The sequence below is a fragment of the Hemiscyllium ocellatum genome, chromosome 17, assembly GCF_020745735.1.
Source record: "Hemiscyllium ocellatum isolate sHemOce1 chromosome 17, sHemOce1.pat.X.cur, whole genome shotgun sequence".
In the NCBI taxonomy this organism is placed as follows: domain Eukaryota; kingdom Metazoa; phylum Chordata; class Chondrichthyes; order Orectolobiformes; family Hemiscylliidae; genus Hemiscyllium; species Hemiscyllium ocellatum.
Genome location: NC_083417.1, coordinates 69702415 through 69711954, shown reverse-complemented (window position 1 = coordinate 69711954; position 9540 = coordinate 69702415). Strand labels below are relative to the sequence as shown.

At 40.5% G+C, this 9540-nt stretch overlaps 1 protein-coding gene across 6 annotated transcripts in view; it reads left to right on the top strand.

Annotated features, from left to right (window-relative positions):
• Positions 1 to 9540, top strand: part of cnot1 (CCR4-NOT transcription complex, subunit 1) — a 159222-nt gene that overhangs the window by 1300 nt on the left and 148382 nt on the right. The window lies entirely within an intron of this gene.

The window sequence follows — 9540 nt, the reverse complement described above, 5'->3', positions numbered from 1 at the left end:
GTTTGGGAAACTTTACGCTTTCTATAAACTGCTCAGCTCGGTGCTAGTTACTAACACATTCAGGAGTGAGGCCTAGTAAAGGGGGATAGCATAAGTGGGGGAAGGGACGGAATAGAAGTGTCTATATTGTGTGTAGACTACTATTTGAAAGTAATTCACTCAAGCAAACGTTGTGCTTAACGATACAACTTTGAATTGTTAAGTGTTTTATATTAGTCTGCAAAGATTTTGATTAAAAGTATTCGGATTCATTGACAACTTAACAAGGCTTCATTTGTTTCCCAACTTTGTTCAGTTTAATTCTAATTCTATATCCATTTTACTAAATAATGGGTTTCCTAGTCAACCAAAATAATAGCTTCAAGTTGAGAGAAATTTCTCTAATTTAGCTTATTTGTTGTGAATCACTGGACTTCAAAAGCAAATTGTTCTTTGAATTTGTCATTTAAGTGTGACTCTTCTTCACTTTTGGAAAGTTGAGTACATATTTGTCAGCCTTTGGAAGAAAGTGGGATTTATAGGAAATACAAGACAGTTGAATGGGAAATGCAAAGGTAAAACTGTGTATTGAAATTTTTTGTCATGAATCAGTCGGGATAGCAGGCTGATTTGAAACCTAAAAAGAAAATCAGAAAGACATTTGAATTCGGGAACTGTCTCCTTGCTTTAAGATATGCTTTGTATAGGAGATGTAGTTTTGTAACTTGTTGCTTAATCATCTTGATCATTGAACATTAGGACAGTGAAATGCTATCATCATTGTACAGCAGACTATATTTGATATTACTGGAAATACTCAGGAGGTAATGCCCCAGTGGAATTATTGCTGGACTATTAATCCCGAGACCCAGGTAATGTTCTAGTCACCATATTTCAATTGCTGCTAGGGCAGATGGTGACATTTGAGTTAAATAAAAATCTGGAATTGAAGTCTAATAGTGAATCCATTGTTGGAAAAACCCATCTGGTTCACGACTAGATGGAAACTGGTATCTTTACCTGGGCTACATGTGATTCCAGACCCACAACAATGTGGTTAACTCATACACGCCCTCTGGAATGGGTGATAAATGCTGGCCTGGCCCATGAATGAATAAAAACCTCAAATTAGGAAGTATCTGTGAAGAGAAAGTTTGGATTCTTTGGATATTTTTGGCTTGCTTTGGATTTTTTTCAAAACTTAATTTTTGACTTGTTCTTGTTGTAGTTCAAATTGAAACAATTCAAAGTTTAAGATTCAACTGAGTTCTAAAACTTAAAAGTTATTGAACATTTGAGGAAAGCAGACAATGTGTGATCTTTAAGGAGAGAGCTTGCCCTGGACTAAAAAATTTAACTCTGAGTTTAGGGCCTTGCTTTGCTGCAAATGTATTAATTGTATGTGACATTGGCTTTGCTAACTGAGGCTAGTGAGCTGATAGTTAGTCATACAGTCAAACAGCATGGAAATAGACCCTTTGCTCTAACCAGTCCAAGTTGACCATGTTCCCAAACAAAACTAGTCCAACCATCATGCCCTCCCATATCCCTCCAAACCTTTCCTGTTCACGTACTTATCCAAATGTCTTAAATGTTGTAACTGTACTTGCATCCACCACTTCCTCGAAGTTCATTCCACGCATGGACCAATTTGCATTTTTTAAAAAAAAAGCCTCTTGTGTCCTTTTTTAAAAAATCTTTTTCCTCTCACCTTAAAATATGCCTTCTGGTTTTGAACTGCACCCACCATGGGAAAAAGATCTATGTAATTTGCCATTTCTATGCCCCTCATGATTTTATAAACCTCAAAAGGTCAGCCCACAATCTCCTATGCTCCAGTGAAAAAAGTCCCAGTCTGTACTCGAGCCCTCCATCCCTGACAACATCCTGGCCAACCTTTTCTGAAACCTTTCCAGTTTAATAATATCCTTCCTATAATAGAATGATCAGAACTGCGCACAGTATTCCCGAGGAGGCCTCATCAACCTCCTGTACAACCTCAACATCATGTCCCAAATCATGTATTCAAAAGATCTGATCGATGAAGGCAAGTGTGCTAAATACCTTCTTAACCACCCTGTCTACCTGTGATGCAATTTTCAAAGAATTATGTACCCAAACCTCTCCGTGTCTCTACTCTACAATACTACCATTAATTGTATTACCAAACTGCAATATCTTGCGTCTATCCAACTTAAATTCCATCTGCCATTCCTCAGCCCGTTGATCCAATTGATCAAGATCTCTTTGTAATTTAGAGAACCATCTTCACTGTACACTTCTACCACCAATTTTGCTGTCATCAGCAAACTTACTAACCATGCCTCCTATATTCTCTTCTTAACTCATTTATATAAATGATAAACAAAAATGGACCCAGGGTCCCTGAGGTCACAGGCCTCTATTCCAAAAAACAGCCCTCCCACCACCACCCTTCCCTCTCCGACCATAAAACCAATTTTGTTTCCAATCCGCAAGCTCCCCCTGAAGTCCACGTGATCTAACTTTACTAATCAGTCTACCATATGGAACCGTTGATAAAACTTTTGTGTGAATAAAAATATAGTAGGGCAAAAATGGTAATTGTGTATAAAGTAAACAGCTGTAGTGTTCCCCCCCTCCCCATGACTGTTATTCCTCCGTTTTAGTAAAAAATAATTTATGCCCAATTACTTCTCTCTGTCCACCTTTTAGAAAAATCATCTCCCCTCTCACTTGGACAGGTGTCAAATCTATTGAAGTTAGAGGGGGAGTTAAGTCTGATTATTCAGCCTAAGTAAACCATACTATTGCTATTTGTAACCTCCCTTGTGAGCAACGATATACTTAGATTGCAATGGAAATTCTGTTGTAAGTTACGAAAAAAAAACACTTTTTTTTGTCTTTTTGTAATGTACCAAAGATAAAATAAATCTGGGGAAGTGGGGAGTTGATCTGGAGTTGAGAAATGGTTGTATCTTTCAGGTGCAGGGAAATGTGAAGAGTCACTTTTTCATAATTTTAGGATACTGGGAAAAATGGCTCTTTTTTTTTGGGATAATGTATGGAAGTTTCAAGGGATTTTAAAACATTTAGCAGACTGGTTTTGCCTGGGCTTGGCTAGGATTTTGCTGTACACAGTATGTGAAAAAAGTGGTCAGAGCACCATTTTGTCATTTTGTTCCTTTAGCTAATTTTATCCACTCCTATTGTTGTTCCTGGGATGTTGATATCTGTCCAGAGTGGCTGTTTGATTTTTGGTAGGCTGCTCTAATGAAGGGTAGAGCGTCAAGCTGACCAATTCATGATTCAAATTTCATTCACAGGAAAGATCAGTGCAAGGTGGTTGCAGGGGGGATAATAATGTTATTTAAAGATACTGAATAACGTCTCACAAAGAATTACCATTGAGATCAGTCAACTTGGCTCTGTGTACCTGATCAGCATGGCTCAGCAACAATCCTCCAGCAGCTAACATGCATGCATAAGTTCAACCTATGACCAGCTAAACCATGTAATCAATCCTTGGTCTGTCCTCCATTCTGAATCCATGACTTTGGAAGGAGAACTTGCTGGAGATCCTGTGTTGTCCATTACTGGAAGAACATGTTGACATTGGAGACTGGAGTTTGCATGTTCTCCCTATGTCTGCATAGGTTTCATGCTGGTACTCCAGTTTCGCCCCCTCAGTCCAAAGATGTGCAGGTTAAGTGGATTGGCCATGCTAAATTGCCCAGAGTGTCCAGTGATGTGCAGGTTAAGTAGGTTAGCCATATTTTTAAATAAAATCCATGCAGACTTATGGGGATGCAATGGAGAGTTGAGTCTGGATGGGATTCTCTTTGGAGGGTTGGTGCAGACTCAGTGGGCTGACTGGCTTCTTTCTGCACTGTATGGATTCTATAATTCTGCGGCTAAGACAGGACTTGATTGAGTTGTAACTGCACTGATTGTTACACTTAATCAGCTGAATTAAAATTTCTTCACCCAGAGAGTGGTGGCTGTGTGGAATGCTCTGCCCCAGAGGGCAGTGGAGGCCCAGGCTCTGGATTCATTTAAGAATGAGTTGGATAGTGGAATCAAGGGTTATGAAGAGAAGGCAGGAACAGGATACTGATTAAAGATGATCAGCCATGATTATCCTATGAAATTAGTCGCAGAGTTTCTTGGCTGGCCTTTGAAACACTCTTCCATTCAGAGCATTAACGCCGCATTTTTAATGAGATGTACCCCTCGCACTTATACTGGCTAAATAAACCTGGCAGACATAATTAATTTTCCTATCTAATCAGTATTTGGTCGGCCTCCTAACCAAGTAACAATATCTGACTATGGTATTATTTGCAAATTTTCATTCCGCTCCCTCCAAGCCTATAGCCAAATATTTATTGAACACAAGTTGCTCCTGAACTGAAGTGATGCTCATGACCCACATCCACTCTTTCTATATGCACGCCCCCACCCCGCCCCAACTAATTGGTTGCCAAATATGCTTATTACCCTCTGAGTATTATACCCTTTCAGTTTTATTACATTTCAACATTCACTAGCCTACCCTCTGGTATGTTGTTAAGGACTTTCCTAAAATCTGTGCTATCCATCTGTTGCATTTTCTCATTTACAAAGACAAGCTGCCAGAGGAAGTGGTGGAGGCTGGTACAGTTGCAACATTTAAGAGGCATTTGGATGGGTATATGGATAGGAAGGGTTTGGAGGGATATGGGGCGGGCGCTGGCAGGTGGGACTATATCGGGTTGGGATATCTGGTCGGTATGGACGGGTTGGACCGAAGGGTTTGTTTCCATGTTGTACGTCTCTGACTCTGTTACATCTGGTTCTTAAATGCATTATCCTTTTTTTAAAATCTACATAATCCTTCCAGCTGTTTTCATTTAGGTATTTGTTAATCTCATCCTTAAATATGTATGTTACTGATGACCAGTGATAAGATAGCTAGTATTTAAATATCGGGGTCTTAAAAACAAAAGTTGGTAATGCATTTGCCAGTTTGTAATCTTTTATCTCACTCTCATTTAATAAAGTCTGTCCTATAATTTCCATGCCTCTTCAGCATCCTTCATTTGCTGAAAGATCTATTGAGGTATCACACCAACTCATGCTGCTTTGTCTTCCTTTAAATTTGAGAAATTTATTAAGTCTTCTATTGTCAGTTATAACATTGCACGTGCTGTCTGATATTGTTTTCTTAATTTAAAGATGAATGTAAGGGGTTTATGAAATATGTCTGGCATCTCCACTAATTGACACTATTTGAAACTAATGCATGCCAAAGATGTAATAATGGAATATGCTGTTGGAGAATCTCTTGAAAGTGGACGTGATCCTCGACTGTAATGGGTTAATTCTGTACCTAAATGCTGGGATTAGGATGGGAAAATTTCAAGCTCTTGGTTGCTATCTGTTTAAACTGCTAAAGTCTATATAACCAGCTCTTTGACTGGTCAGATGGGCTGAACAGTGGCAAGTCGCAGTTAGTCCATAAAACTTTGAGGTGATGCATTTTGAGAGAACTAAAAAAGGCAAGTACATGTTCAATAGTAGGGCCTTAAGAAATACAGAAGAATCTTACTGTGCATGTCCACAGATCCTTGAAGGTAGCAGTACAGGTAAATAAAGTGGTTAAGGAGGAATGTGGGCTATGTGCCTTTTATTAATCAAGCCGTTGAATAAAGAGCAAACTAACTAAGCTGTGAAGAACGAGTTGGGCCAAAGCTGGAGTATTGTGTGCATTCCTGATTACTGTAGGAAGGATGTGATTCCATTGGAGAGACTACAGAAGAGATTCACCAGGATGTTGGGTGGGCTGGAATGATTGTTATAAAGAGACTAGATAGGAGTTGTTTTACTTAATGCAGAGAAAGTTGGAGGGACAGGAGGAACGGGAAGAGGTTGTTGAGGAATTGGATTTGAAGTTTACAAAAGTACTGAGGGGCATTTATGGTGTAGAAAGGAAAAAACTTTCCCTTCGAGGGATCATAAGCAGGGATGCCATTTTAAGGTAAGGAACAAGAAGTTGAGGGATTTGAGGGAAATGATTTTAACCCAGAGGGTTGTGAATGCCTAAGCTTCACTGCCTTAAAGATTGTAGAGGCAGACCTCAGGATGTTTTAAGAAGTACTAGATGAGCACTTGAAATGCCGTAGCATACAAGGCAATTTTTTTTTTGAGAAGATTTGTAGCTCAGTTTGAGGTTTTGGATGTAAATTTGCTCGTTGAGAACCAGAAATGATATCACCACCTGAAGAAACCAAGACACACAAATAGAAAGCGGGCATAACACCAGTGCTTCACCGGAGGCTCACCAATGATGTTACGTAGTATGGTGATGAAATGTCTAAAAATAAACCTTTGAACTCAGCAAGCCAACTTACATCCAGAATACAAGGCAGTGAACCAAATGCTGGAAAATCCAATTAGAATAGATCTAAGTTTGATCTGCATGGTCAAACTGGGCCAAAGAGCCACTTTCAATGCTGTAAAAACTGGCTATGCCTTGGGCTCGGGTGTTTAGTAGCTTACTACACAAAGCATCAGGGAGCGAGCTGTGGGAAGAGAATAGTGTCCCATCACTGAGAATAGTGCTTTTAAAATTGTGGGGGAGAAAATGGATGAGGACAGCAAGCTTGATGAAGTTGGTGAAATTGGAATCCTTGAGATCAGTGCACTAACCCCAAAAAGTGTCCTTCAAAGTCAAATTCTGATCTTTTGTGATATTTTGTTTTGTTCTGTTTTTTGCTGGTGGTAGTTAAAGTACAATGTTTTAAAAAAAAGACTTGAGTAAAGGGATATTTTTTAATTGGCTCTATATTAGTTTGGACTTTAACTTGGACTAAACCGCCAAATGGGGGAAAAGAAAATACTGTTACTTCATTAGGTATTCTCATTTTGCTCTTTGAGTCGACCATTGAAACTCTTTCCCTCCGCTGAGGAAGTCTGCAATAGCAGTTAGCTGGTATAGCTTTGCAAGCCTCAGCCAGTAATTCTCTGGGATTTAAAATCTTTCAAGCTGACACCTCTTTTGTTTATCTTTCATGCTTTAGAGAAATATTTGTGTTTGTTATAAATCTGTCCACCAAAAAAAAGTTTATCAGCTATAGGAATAATGCACCAAAAATAGATTGCATTGGCTTCACGAGTGTAAAGCGAGACTATTTTTGTGTTTAGAGATCATTTAAGAAAGTACTTTGTATTTACTTATACCTTTATTATGCCCCAAATTGCTTACTGTACTAATTTCCAATTAAACATTCTACTCCTCTAGTCACAGAAGCAGAACCTCATAGACTCACAGAGATGTACGGCATGGAAACAGACCCTTTGGTCCAACCTCTACACACCGACCAGATATTCCAACCCTCACAGCGCCTGTAGACCCGGGTTCAATTCCCGACTCAGGCGACTGACTGTGTGGAGTTTGCACGTTCTCCCCGTGTCTGCGTGGGTTTCCTCCGGGTGCTCCGGTTTCCTCCCACAGTCCAAAGATGTGCGGGTCAGGTGAATTGGCCAAGCTAAATTGCCCGTAGTGTTAGGTAAGGGGTAAATGTAGGGGTATGGGTGGGTTGCGCTTCGGCGGGTCGGTGTGGACTTGTTGGGCCGAAGGGCCTGTTTCCACACTGTAAGTCTAATCTAATCTAACCCAACCCACCTGCCAGCATCCGGCCCATATCCCTCCAAACCCTTCCTATTCATATACCCATCCAAATGCCTCTTAAATGTTGCAATTGTACCAGCCTCCACCACATCCTCTGGCAGCTCATTCCATACATGTACCTCCCTCTGCGTGAAAAAGTTGCCCCTTAGGTCTCTTTGAAATCTGTTCCCTCTCACCCTAAACCTATGCCCTCTAGTTCTGAACTCCCTGACCTCAGGGAAAAGACTTTGTCTGTTTATCCTATCCATGCCCTCCATAATTTTGTAAACCTCTATAAGGTCACCCCTCAGCCTCCAACACTCCAGGGAAAACAGTCCCAGCCTGTTCAGCCTCTCCCTATAGCTCATCCTCCAAGCCTGGCAACATCCTTGTAAATCTTTTCTGAACCCTTTCCAGTTTCACAACCTCTTTCTGATAGGAAGGAGACCAGAACTGAACACAATATTCCAACAGTGGCCTAACCAATGTCCTGTACAGCTGCAACATGACCTCCCAACTCCTGTACTCCATACTCTGACCAATAAAGGAAAGTATACCAAACGCCGCCTTCACTATCTATCTTCCTGTGACTCCGCTTTCAAGGAGCTATGAGCCTGCACTCCAAGGTCTCTTTGTTCAGCAACACTCCCTAGGACCTTATCATTAAGTGAATATGTCCTGCTAAGATTTGCTTTCTCAAAATGCAACATCTTGCATTTAGCTGAATTAAACTCCATCTGCCACTTCTCAACCCATTGGCCCAGATCCTTTTGTAATCTAAGGTAACCCTCTTCGCTGTCCACTACACTTCCAATTTTGGTGTCATCTGCAAACTTACTAACTGTACCTCTTATGCTCGCATCCAAATCATTTATGTAAATGACAAAAAGTAGAGATCACAGCACTGATCCTTGTGGCACTCCACTGGTCACAGGCCTCCAGTCTGAAAAACAACCCTCCACCACCACCCGCTTCTGTCTTCTACCTTTGAGCCAGTTCTGTATCCAAATGGCTAGTTCTCCTTGTATTCCATGAGATCTAACCTTGTTAATCAGTCTCCCATGGGAATCTTGTCGAATGCCTTACTGAAGTCCATATAGATCACATCTAGTGCTCTGCCCTCATCAATCTTCTTTGTTACTTCTTCAAAAAAACTCAATCAGGTTTGTGAGACATGATTTCCCACGCACAAAGCCATGTTGACTATCCCTAATCAGTCCTTGCCTTTTCAAATACATGTACATCTTGTCCCTCAGGATTCCCTCTAACAATTTGCCCACCACTGAGGTCCGGCTCACAGGTCTGTAGTTTCCTGGCTTGTCTTTGCTGCCCTTCTTAAACAGTGGCACCACGTTTGCCAGGCACAGTTTGGAGTTTCTGTTTGGAGATTCCATCTCAGCAATTCTGAAGAAGACAATATGTCGGATATTAGGAGTGATATTGGTTTACGATAGTAGTTTTGAGTTGGTACTTTGTGGGTTGATTCTCCAGGACTGAGCCTTAGAGACTTCGACCCTTGGCATTGCTATTTGGATACCATATATGATTGAAATGTTGTCAGCCTGTTCAGTTGTATATAAAAGGTCATCTAGTACAAATAAAGTGTATAAAGTTCTCATGGGCTCTAGTGGTGCAATAGTAGTGTCCCTATCTCTGAGCCAGGAGGCCCATTTTCAAGTCCCAGCTGCTTCAAAGGGTTGCATCATAACATCTATGAACAGGTTGATTAGAAAATATAAGCTCTCATTCAATAGTAACAATATTTTGTTTCCCTCAGTTGACCTCAATTATTACTGTTTTAAAGAGCAGGTGCAGGTACAATGGGCTGAATGGCTGGATGTTTCTGTGATTCTATCAAAAACAATACCTGATCTCTCTCATTTGGAGCTGGATTGGTTCTTTTCCTACATACAATTCACGCAAAATAATTC